General features: G+C 37.6%; 1 long non-coding RNA gene across 1 annotated transcript; it reads left to right on the top strand.

The window, feature by feature from the left end:
- Nucleotides 1-5,299: 5,299 nt before the first annotated feature.
- Nucleotides 5,300-19,661, top strand: LOC130921116 (uncharacterized). Its single transcript, XR_009064286.1, has 4 exons — nucleotides 5,300-5,334; nucleotides 8,148-8,226; nucleotides 15,363-15,413; nucleotides 17,100-19,661. It is a non-coding gene; the product is annotated as an uncharacterized LOC130921116 (long non-coding RNA).
- Nucleotides 19,662-20,321: the final 660 nt, after the last annotated feature.

Here is a 20,321-nt window from a genome sequence, read left to right as displayed (position 1 = left end):
TGTCAAGAATCAAAAACAAGTGGGACACAATCGTGAAGTGGAACAAAATTTATTGGATAATTTAAACTTTTTTAACAAATAAAAAACTGAAAAGTGGGGCGTGCAATATTATTCGGCCCCCTTGCGTTAATACTTTGTAGCGCCACCTTTTGCTCCAATTACAGCTGCAAGTCGCTTGGGGTATGTTTCTATCAGTTTTGCACATCGAGAGACTGACATTCTTGCCCATTCTTCCTTGCAAAACAGCTCGAGCTCAGTGAGGTTGGATGGAGAGTGTTTGTGAACAGCAGTCTTCAGCTCTTTCCACAGATTCTCGATTGGATTCAGGTCTGGACTTTGACTTGGCCTTCTAACACCTGGATACGTTTATTTTTTAACCATTCCATTGTAGATTTGGCTTTATGTTTTGGATCATTGTCCTGTTGGAAGATAAATCTCCGTCCCTGTCTCAGGTCTTGTGCAGATACCAACAGGTTTTCTTCCAGAATGTTCCTGTATTTGGCTGCATCCATCTTCCCGTCAATTTTAACCATCTTCCCTGTCCCTGCTGAAGAAAAGCAGGCCCAAACCATGATGCTGCCACCACCACGTTTGACAGTGGGGATGGTGTGTTCAGGGTGATGAGCTGTGTTGCTTTTACGCCAAACATATCGTTTTGCATTGTGGCCAAAAAGTTCAATTTTGGTTTCATCTGACCAGAGCACCTTCTTCCACATGTTTGGTGTGTCTCCCAGGTGGCTTGTGGCAAACTTTAAACGAGACTTTTTATGGATATCTTTGAGAAATGGCTTTCTTCTTGCCACTCTTCCATAAAGGCCAGATTTGTGCAGTGTATGACTGATTGTTGTCCTATGGACAGACTCTCCCACCTCAGCTGTAGATCTCTGCAGTTCATCCAGAGTGATCATGGGCCTCTTGGCTGCATCTCTGATCAGTTTTCTCCTTGTTTGAGAAGAAAGTTTGGAAGGACGGCCGGGTCTTGGTAGATTTGCAGTGGTCTGATGCTCCTTCCATTTCAATATGATGGCTTGCACAGTGCTCCTTGAGATGTTTAAAGCTTGGGAAATCTTTTTGTATCCAAATCCGGCTTTAAACTTCTCCACAACAGTATCTCGGACCTGCCTGGTGTGTTCCTTGGTTTTCATAATGCTCTCTGAACTTTAAACAGAACCCTGAGACTATCACAGAGCAGGTGCATTTATACGGAGACTTGATTACACACAGGTGGATTCTATTTATCATCATCGGTCATTTAGAACAACACTGGATCATTCAGAGATCCTCACTGAACTTCTGGAGTGAGTTTGCTGCACTGAAAGTAGAGGGGCCGAATAATATTGCACGCCCCACTTTTCAGTTTTTTATTTGTTAAAAAAGTTTAAATTATCCAATAAATGTTGTTCCACTTCACGATTGTGTCCCACTTGTTGTTGATTCTTGACAAAAAAATTAAATTTCATATCTTTATGTTTGAAGCCTGAAATGTGGCGAAAGGTTGCAAGATTCAAGGGGGCCGAATACTTTTGCAAGGCACTGTATGTTCTGTTAGGTGTGTGGCAAAATATCGAAATGGTGATATATCGTGATACTTTGTATCCCCAAAGGTTATCGATACACTCCTGCCAAGAATCGAGATAACGTTTTAAAAAGGTGTCAATGTCTAAAAAAAAAATAAAATAAAAAAGAACCAACTAGTTGCTACCAAAATCTTCCACTATAATAGTGTCTCAGTTAACTCTAAGGTTGCATTGACGGTGCTCGACGCCCAATCCATTTAGACTAGAAACTTTCGTTCATTCAAAACCAGAGCATTTACAGTCATTCTGTCCGATTTTCAGGGCATTTACAGGTCACTTGCTGTTCATTTTAGGGCATTTACAGGTCATTTCCTGTTGAGTTTGAGTCACTGCCTATTCATTTGGGTGATTCCCAGGTCACTTCCTGTTCTGTAACTCAAAATAATCAGGAAGTGACCCATAAAATACCCCAAAATCAACAAGAAGTAACTGAAAATCAACAGGAAAATGACCTTAAATGGCCCAAAACGACCTCCATTGCCTGGCATTGGCTGCCACTGGCGGCCATAGACGTTCAATCCGTTTGAAGTGGGAGGGATGGCAGCGAATAGTCGTTCATTCGCTGCCACCCTCCCAGTTCAAATGGATTGGATGTCTACTAGTGATAAACTCATTCCAATTCACAGCAGAAGCTTGTTTTTCTGTTTATTAGTCGTTTGTAGAATATCATTGAATGATTTCCTCAGCAATGTATCTATAATCGTTGTACCGCCATATCGTCAGATCATCATTATCGTGAGCTTTCCCCTGCTCCAGCTATTGTGTCGCACAGCTGACTCTGACTCACTGAGCAACAACCGGTGGGGGAGAGGTTAGTCAGGTTTAGTCATCAAGAGACAACTAGTTTGAATTGTGCAATTGTTTTAATTTTTGTGACACTCTTTCAACAGGATATTTGCTGTCAATTCTGGAAAACAACTAATAAAAATATGTTTGATTCTTTGATAGCTGTACTCTATTATTTTGTCACATTGAGGGTTTTTTTAAATTTATTTTTTTGGATAAAGGCTTGATATGGGCTGACATTTGTACCATCAGTTAGTGAATCTGAATTTCTAAAGTAATTCTGAAATGCTAATGACATTGGTTTACGCTTGCGCTGAAGCAATCCATCACGATCGGGTATTGACTAGGCATGTGCTGACGGAATAATAACCTTAAAGACCAAATGTGAAGTAATTTCATAACATGCCAATAGGGTCACAATTAAAGTAATTAAACATTGTCCAACAAATAAAGCACGAAAACATGCCAAAAAGGCTTTTGCATTTACGGTCTTTTTTTTTTCAAAAAGAAGGAAGATGGTTCAAAACGAGTCAGAAAAGCACATAGAAAAGAAAGAAAAAAAGGTAAAGTCCCACAGCATGGCAAGTGGGCATTTGCGTTTTTTTTTTTTCAGCACCAATTTCTGCATAATGTCCGTAAGTGTGTGCGGGCCCGTGAAGGGGCCAACGGACAGCAGAGTGGTGACGTAGCGGGAAGATAGGAGAAGAGTGCGGCGTGAGAGCGAAGTTGGCGGTCGCATGTTGCAGCAGTCTGCTGTTATTTTTGTTATTTGTTATTTAACGGTTGCCACAATAAAGTGAAGGAAGCTATCATTCACTCCTCTCGTTTCTATTTCCCTATTCGGGCTATTACAATATGTTCCGGGACCTGTCCACGTGCCGTCATCCCCTTCGCTGTCATATGTACTTTGCGTTCCGGCACCTTATGATTTACAAATTAAGCACTGTTCCACAACAGTTGGCAGCTCTGCTCTGACAAAGTCATCAGTCATCTATCCAAAAATCACACTTACCTTTTTGCAAATCCTTGATCATAAACAGACCGGTTGAGGAAGCAGGCATCTTCGAAGTCCTTGTAGCAGAGAACACGACTCGATGATGGCGTGAAATTCACTCGCTTAGTGCGAACAAAAGATGTCCATTTACGTGCCCTGCTATCCTTCAGCCACTCATACAACTTTTCTTTAGATTGAGAACAATACATCGCCACACACCGCCGTGGCATCTTACAGAGAAGCAATGCAACAATACTGTGTGTATGGCGGACTTCGCTCGCAGTTCTCGGTGTGACGTAAATTCCGAAGATTTCCGAAGATTGTCCAAGAAAAGCAGTTTCGTTGTCAAGGGCATTGCTATGGGTTAAACAAAGAATCTGGAAAGGTTGTGTTAAAAAAAAAAAAAAAACGAAAATATGCTTATAATTGTTTAGCCATTGATATTATTCAAAAACATGGTTGGCCAACCTTACTTCACATTTGGCCTTTAAGCCACGGTATTGCCATTGCATCTCTATAATGTGTTACTTTGAGATATTAGGGTTAAAAAGAAAAACACATTTTTTCCATTGAACAGAATTTTTAGTTTTTAAAGCATATCAGCAAATTGGAATATAAGTATAATGTTTAGTTAATAATGAGTTAATAAAAAAAAAAAAAAAAAAAAAAAAACTTCCAAATGAAATGAAAATAAATGCAGTCCTTTAGGTGAACCTATACACAAAATTGGTTTAATTTTTTTCCCGATAAAAAGCACGTGTGTATGACTCGTACCATGTTTACGTTATACACATGCTAGAAAAAAAACACCTTTTTACCACTGCTAGACACACTAAACAAAACACGCTGGAGTTAACTCTCATAGCTGGTGGGAAATGTTCATGTCAGTGTTTACTAACCTTTAATTTTTTTTCATAAATGCGAAATCATGTTGGAGGTATTACCTCCTCGGCAGCCATCCTCCGCGAACATGTTTTACATGTCATTTGGCCCTCTTCTTCTAAGCCACGGCCGTCTGTAACTTTTCTGTAGCCGAATTATTCCCATACCAGCGATTTCGTTTTCTTCGGGGAAAAAGTTCAGGACTTTCACCTCCTCCAGCCATTGTGTAACACAGCTGACTCACTGACACTGAGCAACAACCGGTGGGGGAGGGTTGATCCTTGAAGCTGCAAGCAAGGGATTTCTCCCTGTCTTTTTGGGACATAAAAAACAGCTAATATCGTAGGGACGGTATGACGGCAAATTTTTGCGGTTTTAAAACCATGACGTTTTCATACAACAGTATACCTTGAAATCGGTAATCGGCACATGACTAGTATTGACGGGCCAAAACATGATTTGTGCAGAATTACACGTGCTTGTCATACTATGAGGAAGAAATGTAAAATGAACTTGTAGGACGTGTATTCTGGGTGCAGCTGCGCTAATATTTTCCTGAGCTGAAGTTTCGACTCTGGTGTCACAGCTTCGCTACATTTAAAAGAAATAGTGCTTTTGAAAAAAGAAAATAACGATAGAAAAATAGCTTTGGTTTTGATTTTTATTGAAAGCTGTTCATTTTCAAAGTCTCTTCTTTGAGACTTAATATTTTCTTTTTACAATTTGTACTAGTTCAAGGCAAGGCAAATTTATTTGTATAGTACAATTCAACACAAGGTCGTTTAAAGTTCTTTACATCAAATGGAAATCCAAAAACACAAATAAAATTATGTATTAAAGTCATAACAAATCATCAAGATGGTCAAAAACGATTGAAAGAGACAGTGCTAAGTAGCAGAAACCTGGCACTACTCATTTTAAATCTGTAAAAATAATTTTGCCATGATTGTTCTTTAACACTACCTTACACATGTGGTTTGCGGGGTACAAAATGGATCTCACTCCAAAGGCCCAAACCGGTCAAACAGGCTGCTTCAGAATGTAAAACTACTTGTTGAAGTGATTCCATTCAGTCAGCGTCCTTGTTTTTCCACGGTAAGAGTGCTGCTCTTTAAATTTAATACTATCATACATACACTCTTGAAATGGTGATCTGTCTAGTTAGGGCTGTAAAGTTACAAAAACTTACGATTCGATACACAGAACGATTTTTTATCTAATGTGAAAAATATTTGACTTAAATAACTAATACTAACATTTGAGAAAATTACCTAAAAATTTAACAGTAATACACAAAATAAATGAATAAATAGTAATATAACAATTCTCTACACACAACAAATAGTATTAATAACACAGTGATTCCTTGCTACTTTGCGGCTCAACTCGCGCGCCCTCAGTGCATTGGTATCTTGTTTTAAGAATAAAAAATTTCTAAAATTTAAAACTACTATTGTTATTATTATTATAAAACTGTTTATGTATATATAATTTACATCTACGTATGTATGTACACTTATTCACACGTATCAAATGATTTAGAGAATGAATGTACAGTATTATATTAATATAAATTATTATTTAAATTATTTTTTAATGGTATTTATCTTATTTACATGTTTCAAACTATTCTTTAATGTTCTAACGATAACATGCATTTATGGAGTTTTACATACACTTATTGATATTAAACATGGACCAAAAAAATTATGTTAAAAATGGGTTTGGGGAGTGACATTATTTCGTTGTTTCACTTAACGTGTTTGGTTCTGGTCCTGATTAAAAGCGATAAGTGAAGAATCACTGCAATAAGGCAAATTTATTTGTATAGCACCAGTGCTTAATTTGTAAATCATAAGGTGCCGGAACGCAAAGTACATATGACAGCGCAGGGATGACGAGCTGGGCACAGGTCCCGGAACATAAGCAGAAAATGGTGCTGAAACAACATGCAAATGCCCACTTGCCATGCTGTGGGACTTACAAACCTCAATTTCAGACAATAATAGTAATAATAATAATAAATAAATTTGATTTGTAGGGCGCTTTTCAAGCCACACAAAGACGCTTCACAAGAGAGATGGAATCATAGTACCAGCAAAACAATTATAAAAAGATTAAAAGCATAATATCCATGGTATAAATGTTATGACAACAATTTAGAATTATTTAGGCTATACTCTGCACAGCACGGGCAATTGCCCACATAACCACAGGTGGGACTTACGGTACCCAGTCAGCAATTAGTTTCTCAACAGGTCTAACTTGTATCAACAAATCTCTGACTCTTTCAAATGACGTTACATTTTCATAAACAACATTGTTACCAGCATTCCCAAGGGGCCGCTGTCCCGTTTCAGTGTGACCGGCATTGCCAATTTGGCGTAGAAGAAGCGGGTGAGTGTATGGGGGAGAGAAAAGAAGCACAATGTTGACTTTTACTACGGTTCGGAGTCGAAAGCACCGCTAACCAAAAGTGCAGATTGGAAACAACATGCAATTCTTGTGATATGTTCTGTAAATGAATCTATGCATCTTATTATTTTTTACATTTTTAAAAAAGTTTTTATATTGTAGCATCATTGGGCTGTCATCGGCACGGTAATTTCTGCGTCAACGCGGGGCTCCAATTGTCGTACCAGCGCGACACTCCGATTGGTGGACTGCATAGCCGGCTGCTAGTGATTTGTTGTTTGTTTTGCATTGGGGTGGCAGAAAGAAAAATAAAATGACGGGGTAAAAAGCGTCAAGGTTCCTGTGTTATTTTCGCTGTGAAGCTTTCACTTAGCAAGCGTTACAATTTAAAGCGACTGTTTTCTGTGCAGCCAAATGCTTGATGAAAAGTTTGGGCAGCCATGACTTAGAGTGGTGGTTTCCAGTGTTATGTAATGTGTGCTCTGTTCGGTAAAGCGCCCTGATTCTAAGCGTTATTTAATGTTGGTGGCGTTGGTGTAGCAAGCGATGATACTGGGTTCATCGCCTATCATTCCACTCCACGTCGCTCGCCACAATACTTCATTAATATCATTACACAAGAGGTGCCGGATCGGACTAAATAAGTCCCGGAACACATGGAGCCCGAAATCAAGAGGTACCGGAACATGTTCCGGCATGATCTGGCTCAAATTAACCCCTGTATAGCACAATTTAACGCAAAGTAATTCAAAGTGCTTTACATTACTGGAAAATCAGCAAGAAACAAGAAATAGAAACAAAGAAGGTGATACACAAAAGACGCATTACATGATAAAGTAAAACAAAGGAATGTAATAAATTCAATCTATCCTTCCATCCATCATCTACTGTTTAATCTGGATGGAAAGTAAATACAGAAATACAATCAATGAATGGATAAAAAGCAAAAATTATACATAAAACTTGAAATTTAAATGACAGAGGCAGTTATGAATACTCTGTAGTAAACGATAGCGCTGATTTGAAGCAGCTTACAGTTTGAGCACACTTCAGGCCTTAAGGTAATTTGTTTCAGAGGTGAAGAGCATAATAACTGAATGCTGTCACTCTGTGTGGTTCTTGTTCTTGGAACACACAGCAGACCGGTTCCAGATGACCTTCAGCCTCTATATATATATATATATATATATATATATTTTTTTTTTTGGGGGAATATGAAAATACAGAATTTTATAATGGAGATAGTTTATCTTGAATGTCAAGTTGTAAATTGGCCTCTTTTTTTTTAATCTTTTTTTTTTTATTATTGCAAAAGTCAAACTGATCATAATACAATACTGTCATTATGCTAACTGCTAACATGCTAAATGCAAATTTCCATGAGTTATGTCATTTTCCTGCGTGATGTTGGGTTGCCTAATACATACGTAACCACTGCATCCAGATAATAATTATGATTCTTTTAACTATTTTTGTTTTTATGATTATTACAGTATTTCTTTCTCACGGAGTTTACCGCCTGACCAACGTTCCTGGTAATGGATCACCCTCCACCTGCCAACAAAGAGACAAGTAAAACTAGCACACAACCATGAACAGTAGTTTATTATCATACGATTGGCATCACATCATATTACAAAAAATAATACCATTAAAAAACTTTTCTTTTTAAATTAATTATTTTCTCCGGACTTTAATAGTTGAATCAACCGTGATGTTTGGTGGTCAACCGACCATGAGCTTATTGAGATGCTGCAGCGTCTTTCAGCATCTGTAAAAGCGCTCTACAAATAAAAAAAAACAATAATAATAATGATAGAAAAAAATAAAACTCAATAAATCCATGCACTGTATACGTACGCCTATAATTTCTTCCTCAATGCAACAAATGTACTTTTTTTAAAATAAGCATTTTAATCTCTATTTTCTTAACACTAGAAGTCCCAGACAATTCTGGTACTCCTAATAGTCCCAATCAATGGCCGATTGGGCCTCTCCTCCGAAAAAAACCCTGAGGTGGCCCAAATGACCCAAGTGGTTTTGAATTAGCAAGTCGTTCGGCAGACAACAGCCGTTCGTATGAAAATGCAACCACCAGACATACTGGTATGCGGCCCTAACGGAGGGGAACACACCACAATTGAACTATTCATGTGATAGTTTGTGTCAGTTCAAGTTAAGCTACATTTATGGGGTTTTCCACATTTTATTAACGGTACAGTACATACCCCCTTCATAATAATTAGGACTTTTAGGACATTCTGTCATTGTTTCAGGGTTTTCCAAGATACTCTTCAGGGCAGCTCCCTTCCCCCTTCTCATGACACAAATTCAGTCTGTCTCTGTTCTGAGAAAAAATGACTCCAATTCATGCTCCATGCCCCTGATCCAATCAGTCTAAACTATAAACACAATTCCTGCTTTAAACTGAAATTGCAGTTCTAAAACTTTTTTTGCAATACAATGTACACATTTGGGCCATTTTTTTCTGTTGTTCTGTGTTGGAGTATTTGAGAAGTGAATTAAAAATGAGTTAAAAGTGTAAAACTCCATGAATAAATGTAAATAAATTTAATGTAGCTTGACTTGAACCAACACCAACTATCACATGAATTGTGCAACCATGGTGTGTGCCCCTCCGTTTGGGCCGCATACCAACACAATTCATGTCTAGTGGCTACATTTACATTTGAATGGTTGCTGTCTGTCGGAAAACGACTTGCTAATTCAAAAGCACTTGGGTCACTTCGGCCACCTCTGGGTTTTTTTGGGAGGAGAGGCCAAATTGGCCATTGCTTGGGAATGTTAGGAGTATTTGTCTCAGGGAAAGGCCGAGTCGGCCTCTGCTGGGTTTTCTAGTGTTAACTTCACAGATTTTTCCCAAACAATAAAATTCATCACGTATTCCAATAGTAAAAATAATTTGTAATATGACATTAAAAAAAAAAAAAAAAAAATCTTGGAGTATGCTATCATAAGAATAATGGGGAAAAAGTTGTTGTTTTGAGAAAGAATTCTTTTGGGTCTTTCTGCTTTTTCCGGTTAGAGATCGCCACAGCTTGTCATCCTTTTCCATGTCAGCATATCTTCTGCATCCTTCTCTCTAACACCAACTAACATCATGTCTTTCATCACCACTTCCAGCATCATTCTCGTCTTTGGCTGTCTAAACCATCAAAGTCTCTTTTCAAGTTTTTCTCCAGAACATCTCACTGGCTATTTCCCTGATGAAATCATTTTTTTTAAAAATCTATCCAACCTGATCACTCCTAGACAACAACATTTTCATTTCCACCACCACAAGCCCGTTGACGGGGGGATTGGGGGTAGGGTTTGTCAACCGGGTATGTTGTCCCGGGCTTAATCACCATAGGAGCCCCTGAATGACCCTTTATTTTACTTTACATTCACATATTTTTTTTTATTTAAATCATTGTCTGATTAAATATTACATTTTAATCGATATATACTTAAAAACTTAAACATATTAAATATTTCAAATATATATATTCCTTTTTTTGCACAATGCCCCCACTCCTTCTTTCTTAGCAGAGAGTGGTTTGACTGTGGTGCACTCAAGGCTACGCAATGTACGTGCCCTGAAGCGGGAAATTAAAATCTGTAATTGTTTGTAGTGGTGTTTTATTAGGATCCCCATTAAGCTGATGAACACATCCGCTACTCTTCCTGGGTCCATACAAAACATAAAACAGACAAGACAGATAAGAATAAATTCTTATCTTGAAAATGTACACACTAAAACAAACATAATTCAACATACTAACATAAAGATAGAAGTAAGATAGTAAGGAGGTAAATAGACAATATAAAGGTAATATATAATTGGACAACAACAAAAAGGATTACATTACAATTTACATCAGTGATCAAATACAGTTGACCCTAAAATACTCCTTTATTTGTTTTTTGAAATTAGCTTTATTTGGAGTTTTTAAAATCTGGTCTGGGAGGGCATTCCATTCAATCATAGCTCTACATAATACTGTATGTTGTTTTGAGTTAGTTTTCATGATAGGTTTAGTATAGTTTCTGCTAGTAGCTTGTCTGGTGGGGTGTGAGTGCAGAGTTGAGCTCAGAGTATAATGCTTAAACAAACTGTCTGGTTTGCTCAATGTCATAATGTTTTTTCAGAAAAGAGAGGAGCGATACTCGCAGCCTTGAATCAACTTTAAGCCAGGAGAGTTTGTCATGCATGTTGTCTGTGTTTGCTCTCTGGCTGCCTTTTAAGAGCAAGCCCGGCTGCTCTGTTTTGTACCCGTTGGAGCCTCTGTAGGTTCATCTTTGTTGTTCCTGACCAGACCACCAAACAGTAGTCCAGGTGACATACCTGTCAAGTTGTACGGTTTCGGCGTAATTTGTACAAATGAGCACTGATTTTTAAATATGTACGCCGTACGTTCAAAATCTGTATGTTTTTCGTGCATTAAGTTTTTTTTTTTTCCTGTTCGGATTTTGTCACCGTTTCGGCAACGAGACAATGTGCGTTACTATGCGTTACTACGTTGGTTGAATGGCGCGAGAAAAGTCAGACACGGAGAGAGAAGAGTGTTGTGACGCTGTAGCAAACACGATGCGAGGATAGATGGCTCCAATATTTCCTGACTGTAGCCGACAGCCTATAATCTACGCCTAGAAATCACATGCATATAGAACTACATGCGAAATGACAGAGTCAGCAGCGTTAGTAAACAGCTGCTATCTTAAAGCAGTAGACTTCTCACAAAGGCTCTGTTGTAGTGAATCTTCCTAGTGAACCTAAGTAACTTTTTATCTAAAATACATCTAAATCAGCAAAATCTTAACTTGAATCTATCTTTAAATGATGAAACAGTTTTAAAACTTTCACATGTCGAAAGTAGACAGAAGGGAATTAATGCAAAAACTGGAGCAAATTTAACAACTTTAATAGTTGATTCACAACATTAAATGACTTCCAAACATAGCATAGGTTACTATGTTTTTTGTTGTTGTTGTTTTGTTTTTTGGTTTTTTTTTTTTTTTTTTTTTTGAAAAAATGAAAAGAAAAAAAGAACATGAAAGGTAACACCAGTTACTTTGCCAAGTAACTAATTACTCTTACATTCAGGTAACTGAGTTACTAACTCAATTACTTTTTGGGAGAAGTAATTTGTAACTGTAATTACTTGTTAAAAGTAAGATTAACAACACTCGTCATAAAGATGAAGATGAAGTCTGCAGAATGAAAAGTGACGAAAGCAGTGATTTTATTCAGCCAATATGTTGCCGAACACAATTTGCCTGCAACTATTGCTAAACATTTTTCAGAATTAGCAAAAGAAATTTTCCCTGACTCAAAGATTGCATCGGTAAGTTAATTTTATCAAATGACCTTTTTAATTTATAATTGGACACACTAACGAACTACCTTCAAGTCAAACTGAATTGCGAGCTGAAGTGCAGCAACCAAGACAAGATAGAAATTACCAAAAGTGTTACATACAATCATAACAACAGTCACAGTTAGATTTTAGCAATCATGATGTAGTTGAAGATATTGATTGTTCTTTGATTGCACCAGGTTATATGTTACAATATTACCAATAAATTCATATTATTTTAAAAATTAAGTTTTATTTTTGTTCCATATTGCACGCTATATACAACGTTCTAAGATTAGTCACCAATTTGTAAGGGCATACATCACTATTTGTAAGCTTGTCAACGGCCTCGGGTTGACAGGTATGCAGGTGTGACAATACAAGGGTCTGCAAGACCTGTTTAGTCAACTGAGGTGTTAAAAAGGGTGAACATTTTTTTACTACAGATATATTCCTACCCATCTTTTGCACGAACAAATCAATGTGTGATGATCATGATAAATTGCAGTCTAAAGTTATCCCTAGGAGCTTGGTTTCTTGTACCTGCTCTACAACCACATTGTTTACTACAAGGTTTAACAGAGTTTTGGATCTTAATGAATGTTTCGTCCCAAAAATAATGCTCTTAGTGTTTGATATGTTCAGAATCATTTTGTTATTGGAGATTCATTTGAACACCAACTGCAGCACTTTGTTGAGGGCTGAGGTTATTTCCTCCACTGTTTGGGCAGATATATAGAGTGTTGAACCATCAGCAAACATACACACACTTGCATTTGTACAAACAAGTGGGAGGTCATTTGTACAAATAGAGAAGAGCAGCGGCCCTAGGGAAGAACCTTGCGGAATTCCATGTTGTATTTGTTGTGCATTTGAGAAGCACCCACTAAACATAACTTTCTGAGTTCTACTGGTTAGATAACTTTCAAGCCAAGCTACAGCAGATGGAGTAAAGCCATAGCACCTACGTTTATTCAGTAATATATTGTGGTTGATGACATCGAAAGCAGCACTTAGATCTAATAGAACTGTTCCTATCACGTTCTGTTGGTCCATAACAGTTAGCCAGTCCTCTGTCATTTGTGTGAGTGCCGTAGAAGTCGAGTATCGTACTCTATAGGCATGTTGGTAATTACTCATTAAACTGTTCAATGAAAAATAGGATTGTATCTGATTGAACACAATTTTCTCCAGCAGTTTGCTTAGAACGGGTATCAGGCTGATTGACCGGCTGTTTGAGCCAATAAAGGCAGCACGAGCATTTTTGGGTAAAGGAATTACTTTAGCCACTTTCCAAATTTGTGGGAACCTGTTCCTGTCTAGGCTTGATTGAAAATGTGAGAAACAGGAGTGAAAATTTGATCTGCAATAATCTTCAATAAATTTCCATCTAGTTTATCAATGCCTGGTGGTTTCTCATTACTTATAGATAACAATAGTTTTTTTCACATCCTCAATCGTTACTTTACAGAATTCAAAACTACACTTCCTGTCCTTCATTATTTTGTTTTTTTATATATGAATATAGTGATTCATTTTTTGATGAGTGTATTACCTGTCTGAGTTTGCAGACCTTATTAATAAAATATTCATTCAAATAATTTGCAATGTCAGTAGGCTTAGTTATAAAAGAGCCTTCCACGTCAATGAAGGATGGAATCAAGCTTGTATTCCTGCCCATGATTTCATTTAAGGTACTCCATAGCTTTTTACCGTCATTTTTTTAAACATAGTTTATTCTAAATAAACTCTATAAACTCTAAACATGGCGAGTCGTCATAAATTGGGTGCGCAGAAAAGAAAGAAAAAATAAATAGAGATGGGAACAGGATGTTTTGTTGCTTAGCAGACAGGCATAGCAGTCTCAGTTGCATTGTATTGTAGCGTACATGGGACAATAGATGGAAATTGTTTGTTAATATTGTGTCACATCACATTACGGTCTGTTAAATTCAACTGTCCATCTCAAATTAAATAATTTGAAAATGTATACTGTCATTGCTTGCAAAGCGTTAAAAGTACTGCATATGTTGTCTTGACAAGCCAGTGGCGGGGGGGCCCTATAATGTTCTCTTGTCCCCTGCAAGTCCGTTGAGAGCCCTGCCAATACCTCTACTTCTTCTTCCTTTCTCTAATCCGTACATCATGGCTGACCTCATTGCTGTTTTATAAATGCTTCCCTTCATTCTAGCAGAGAGTCTTTTGTCACATAAAATGCTTCACACCTTCCTCTGCCTCGGATCCTTTTTGTCACCTTTTTACCACTGTAAGAAGTGTCATTTCTCCTTTTTGTACCCATTCTTGCATCTCTACTCCTCTCATTTAACTTTTAGATGCTTCAATACCTTCAGAAGTACGTCATCCCATAGCGTATTTCTGTTTTTTTATCATCTTGAGTTCCATTCCAACTACTTTAATAACTGGTTCTACCTCATTCTACTCTTCCTTCACCACATTTTCTGTCCCCTGACTGGTCCCACAGTTACAGGTGTGGCCCAATTTTAATAGATAGCTGATAGAAATTTGGCTGTTGCAAGCATTTGATCCTGTTGATTATAGTCAATTTTGGGTTTTGGCCTATATTACATATAGTCATTATGGTGTTTGTCGTTGCTATCTGCTTTTGATCAAGTCTTGATAACCATTATTTCTAATTCCTTTGCGTTGGTGTATCAAATCAGGTTGCTTAGCAATTATTATGTGAGCAGACCATTTGCATTTATGTCCAAAAATTAAATGAGAAATGAATGATTGAAAAATAATGCATTATAAACTCATTACATATAACTACTTCGTTAGAAAGAAATCGTCACTAGGAAAAGTAATAATATACAAAAATCTGTAAAAGCTCAACAAAATGCATATTGGGAATAAATAATTGACAACTCGTTGTTTGGACTAGTTTGTCCCTTTCGCCTGCCTGTATTTCTAATGTTTTGTCGTCACCTAGTGGCGCTTCGGGGTTTATTTGTCAATTATTCCTTTTATTCAATTACGGACATTTTGGCTCATTTATTTATTATTAATTTATTTAAATATGGGACATTATTTATTTTGTGCATTTACCTAATTTTACTTTTGTTTGTTTATTTATTTTACTTCAGTTTACTATCAATTTTTTTTTTTTTTTTTTTTTTTTAAGTTATTGCCCTGAAGCTGTGTGCCTTTGTTGTTATTTTGAGCCAGAAGGACTGTTGGTTGGAAGCACTGGTTATTGTCATATTTTTACAAAATTGTAAAAGTTACATCAAAAAAATAAGTTTGATTTTTTTTTTTAATAGATCAAGAAAATATATAAGAATAAATTAGACATTTTTTAACTTCAACAATTGGATTGCTGTTTTGCAGCAAATCTTGAACAAGATCCTTCTTCCGTGGTCACCGATCAACCAAAAGCAGGTATGTAACCAACTTGTAAGGATAAAAATTCATTGTTATGAAATTCTCCAAATACTTAAACTAGAATACTGCACACATTTATTGTTATCAGCGTCATCAGATTTTTACAAAAATTTTAACTTCAATCAAAAAAATAAAATGTATTACAGTGATCCCTCACTACTTCACGCTTCAAACTTCGTGCCCACAGTCCATCTTGGATTTTTTTTCGATTACAAAAAAACAGAAAAAAAAAATACCGATGGGCTGTCCCAAGCCGATCGCTTGGTCTCACTCTTGCTCCCTCCCTCCCTCTCCCTGCTCTTTGTTCGTCAGGCAGGCAGTGCACATGCGCTGGAGTTGCTTATTAAAGTTAACACTGATTGACAGATGAACGTGTTTGTTTGTACGACTTCAAATGTTCCGCATGCATTAATCATCGTTTAACTTGTTGAAAATTTGCTGTGGCAACAAATTATGTGTAAGTAAGCAGCTCAAGCAGATATGAGTAGACTCATTCAATGAAGCATTTAATAAAGCCAAGCAATTTTCCACTACCTTATGTAACCAGTGTGTCAGCAGCACCCCGCATTCCACTCCCCCCTCTTGACCAGGCAGGGACAAAAATAATTCGCAAGCATAGTAACATGTTTAAAACTTATCATAATTATTACATTTAACGTGCTAAAAAAAAATGTTTATTAATATATATACAGTGGGGCAAATAAGTATTTAGTCAACCACCAATTGTGCAAGTTCTCCCACTTGAAAAAATTAGAGGCCTGTAATTGTCAACATGGGTAAACCTCAACCATGAGAGACAGAATGTGGAAAAAAAACAGGAAATCACATTGTTTGATCTTTAAAGAATTTATTTCCAAATTAGAGTGGAAAATAAGTATTTGGTCACCTACAAACAAGCAAGATTTCTGGCTGTCAAAGAGGTCTAACTTCTTCTTACGAGGTCTAACGAGGTTCCACTCGTTACCTATATTAATGGCACCTGTTTTAACTCATTATTGGTGTAAAAAACACATGTCCACAAACTCAGTCAGTCACACTCCAAACTCCACTATGGCCAAGACCAAAGAGCGTTCGAAGGACACGGAACAGACAAAATTGTAGACCTGCAGGATTTGAGTCCCTGGCGGTGCATTGTGTTACTGATAGTAGCCTTTGTTACTGTGGTCCCAGCTCTCTGTAGGAAATTCACTAGGTCTCCCCGTGTGGTTCTGGGATTTTTGCTCACCGTTCTTGTTATCATTTTGACGCCACAGGGTGAGATATTGCATGGAGCCCCAGATCGAGGGAGATTATCAGTGGTCTTGTATGTCTTCCATTTTCTAATAACTGCTCCCACAGTTAATTTCTTTACACCAAGCCAAGAATGAAGAGTTACAGAAAACTGTTGACCTCCGTTATTGCTAACAAAGGGTACATAACAAAGTATTGAGATGAACTTTTGGTGTTGACCGAATACTTATTTTCCACCATGATTTGCAAATAAATTCTTTAAAAATCAAACAATGTGATTTTCAGTTGTTGTTTTTTCCACACTCTGGCTCTCATGGTTGAGGTTTTCCCCATGTTTACAATTACAGGCCTCTCTAAGCTTTTCAAGCAGGAGAACGTGCACAATTGGTGGTTGACTAAATACTTATTTGCTCCACTGTATATAGTTATGAGTATTAAATTGCTGTTTTGCAGAACATGCTGAACAAGATCCTCACGCCGACAAGACCGAACAGACCGTCCACGGTGTCATGGAATGTATTGAGTGTTGCTGTTGCTGCCTTGAGCTTGCGGAACTTCTTGAATAACTATTCGATCCATCCATCTTTTCATCTTAGGCCTTTTTAAAATGTGTTTAAAGACCCACATTTTTTGACTTGCTTTCTCCTGACTAGGGTACCCTGTTTTTTTTCCCCCTTTGGGCTTTAATGTGTTTGGATTCTATCCGTTTTATTGATTTATTAGTTGTCTTCTGGCACAACGCATTGTTTATTTATTTGATTTATCTGTTCTGAATGTTACTGTATGATACTTTCCTGCCTTTTATTTATAATGGCCTGTAGTTTGCTTTGTTGTAAAGTACTCTGAGGACTTCTCAGGTTGTTGTAACGAACTCTATAAATTTTATTTGACTATGATTTGACCTCTGACACATCTCAAGTGATCATCAGGTATAAGAACCTCAAGCTTTCTATTGCCTGAACTTTTTATGTCTGAAAGAACCCCCAAAGAACACTGGGTACAAAAAAATATTTATATTTTCAAATTTGACTTCACTGAGATGCCTCACGTTAGGCATGTTTTCCAGCTCCAAATGACTACTTATTAAAATTTTTATTATTTATTAAAAACATAACAGGTTGATAAAATTTGAGTTTGGTTCACTTATCATATTTAATTAAGTTGTATATTAGTATTGAGAGTGCAGTTTAGCAATAACAGGTTAAGTGCATGACCATATATATCTGTATCCGTTTGATAACGATATTGGATTTTTGGAGTAATACAATATCAAGATATCGGTTAGTGGTTAAAAAGACATTATCGGACAACTCAACTCAGCACCATAGTTTCTGCTTACTTAGTGCATAGTGCTTGTCTGTGTTTGTGCGCTCACTTTTTCCACGTTATAGCCCCTGAAGACAAAGCTGGGTCTTCTAGGTCTAGCCAAAAGAAAAGTAAATACCAATAAAACAAAGCTTATCGGCATAATAGGAATGGAGAAAGGAGAGACACCAGAAAGACTTATGCTGTGTACAAGGCAAATCCGCAAAACCAAACAACTTCCGGTTCATGTATAGAAGGTTAATACTTGAGCAATAAAAGTAGCCAGACAGATACTCTTTATAGGTTCAAAAAGTTAAATAATGACCTAACTTAAGTAAAATAGCTACAGAACAATGCAATATTTAAAAGAAAGCATCCATGATGATGAAACAGAAAAAAGAATTTATCACTACGACGCTAAGACAGAATGGTTCCCGGTGCACACATTATTTGAATGTTGCTTTAAATACTTGTTAAAACTCTTCTTTAAAATCATTAAATTCATTCATTTCGTTTTAGCCTAGCGCTTTGATTAATACTAGTAAAGATTGCTTTAGATGTCTCTTTTAAACGTGACAGAACGTGATGTAACTTCTATGAACCACAGTAAAGCAAAAACACCTATTGAATAGTATAAAAGTCTTCAAAAGTCAGAATCCTTTAACTTGTAGTGCAAGGCCATGCAGAGACCGATAGAGGGCCAGGTGTTCATAGATCAAAAGGGGCACATGAACAAGAATTTAATACACCTTAACCAGCTTTACATGATAATTGGCTGTAACAGACTTTAATTGGAAGGGGGGATAGTGAATAGCTATCAACACTGTCATCAACACTTTCTGCCTGTGACTCAATCAGTCTTTGCCTGTTTTCTTCCTTCAACCTCAATATCAAAACTTCCTTACTCAACTTGTTATTCATCTGAAAACAAACCAAGTTAGATGTTCACTGAGCCACCATCAGCACTGTTTTTTCAAAATTATTTCATTGTTAGAGAATTTAGAGATGTGTACCTTTCTAGATAACGTTGTAAAGAGAAAACTGGAGTTTCCTCCCACATTCCAAAAATCCCCAGGCACGGGGAGAACATGCAAACTCCACACAGAAAGGCCGAAGCCAAAGATTGAACCCTTGATCTCAGAACTGTGAGGCAGACGTGCTAACCAGTCAGCCACCGTACCGCCACTTATACCACAGTTTAAGGAAAACAAGCAGAATATACTAGTAGGGCAGAAAAGATACACGACGCCTTCTTATGACAGAAGCCCAAAGTGAGCACCAACTCTCGCAATCAGTTCTCCAGGACAGTCCAGAACAAATGGCGGGACATTCTGTCCCAACACAAGGAGCACCGGAGAACGCCCGATATCCAACTGATAACACGACTGAAAAGACTCCAAGAACCCCTTTGACGCTGAGGTGGCAAAATCCACAACCTTCGTTGCCCGGACAACAGTAACTCCCGAATCCTCCTGTTCAATCCACAAACAGACAATAATACCAAACACACCCTTCTTCCTGCCCACAGCCCACCCCGCGAGAGCCTTCAAAAGACTGAATGTTTAACTGATCGTTGTCATTTTTTCTTGGGAACCTTTTACTGAAATCTGATATGATGACCTTGGAACGACTTTGCCTCCTCGCCTGAGTCTGTGCCTGTTTCGCCTTTCTGTTTGATCACTGTCGATCCGAATAAATTCTCAACTTGTTCTCGGTGAGCCTTCTTTAAACCTTTCAAAATGGAGCCAGTACAAAGGGTTAAGACTAAGGTGAACGTGCGGAGATTGGCCTTCTGGCCAGATTGCCGGTGTCCCGCCACCCGGGCCGTTGGAGCTGCGCCGGGTGGTAGTAAAGTCACCATCAGTAACCTTCGTGACCATTGAAAACTGCACAAAAGGTCGTTTGGGTTGGTGGTCAAGGTTGTTTGGGCGGGCGGTCAAGGTTGGCATCCGTATCAGTAAGACTGCCATACCCAACAGATTGCGATACCCGTCAGAATGTGGTACCTGTAAAAACAGGTTTGGTACTTGCACTTGGTAAAAACTACCCGTCAAAATGCACTATTGCTTTTTTTCCCTACCATCTTTAGTAAGGCTTTTTTTCCCCCGTAAAAAACGACCATGTAAAGTAAGGCTTTTTTTCCCTGTGAAAAAACGACCATATATAGTAAGGCTTTTTTTTTTTTCCCATAACAAAACGACCATGCGTATGACAATCTAATGCCGAATGACCCATCGGAATGGCATACCCATTGAATGGATATACCCATCGAAATAATATACTCGTCGGAAAAAAAGCCTTACTAAACATGGTCATTTATTACGGGGAAAAAGCCTTAATCTACATGGTCGTTTTTTTAAGGAAAAAAAA

This window comes from Corythoichthys intestinalis, chromosome 8, assembly GCF_030265065.1.
Source record: "Corythoichthys intestinalis isolate RoL2023-P3 chromosome 8, ASM3026506v1, whole genome shotgun sequence".
Lineage (NCBI taxonomy): Eukaryota > Metazoa > Chordata > Actinopteri > Syngnathiformes > Syngnathidae > Corythoichthys > Corythoichthys intestinalis.
The sequence above is the reverse complement of the archived record's forward strand: the minus strand, read 5'-3'. Positions and strand labels throughout refer to the sequence as shown.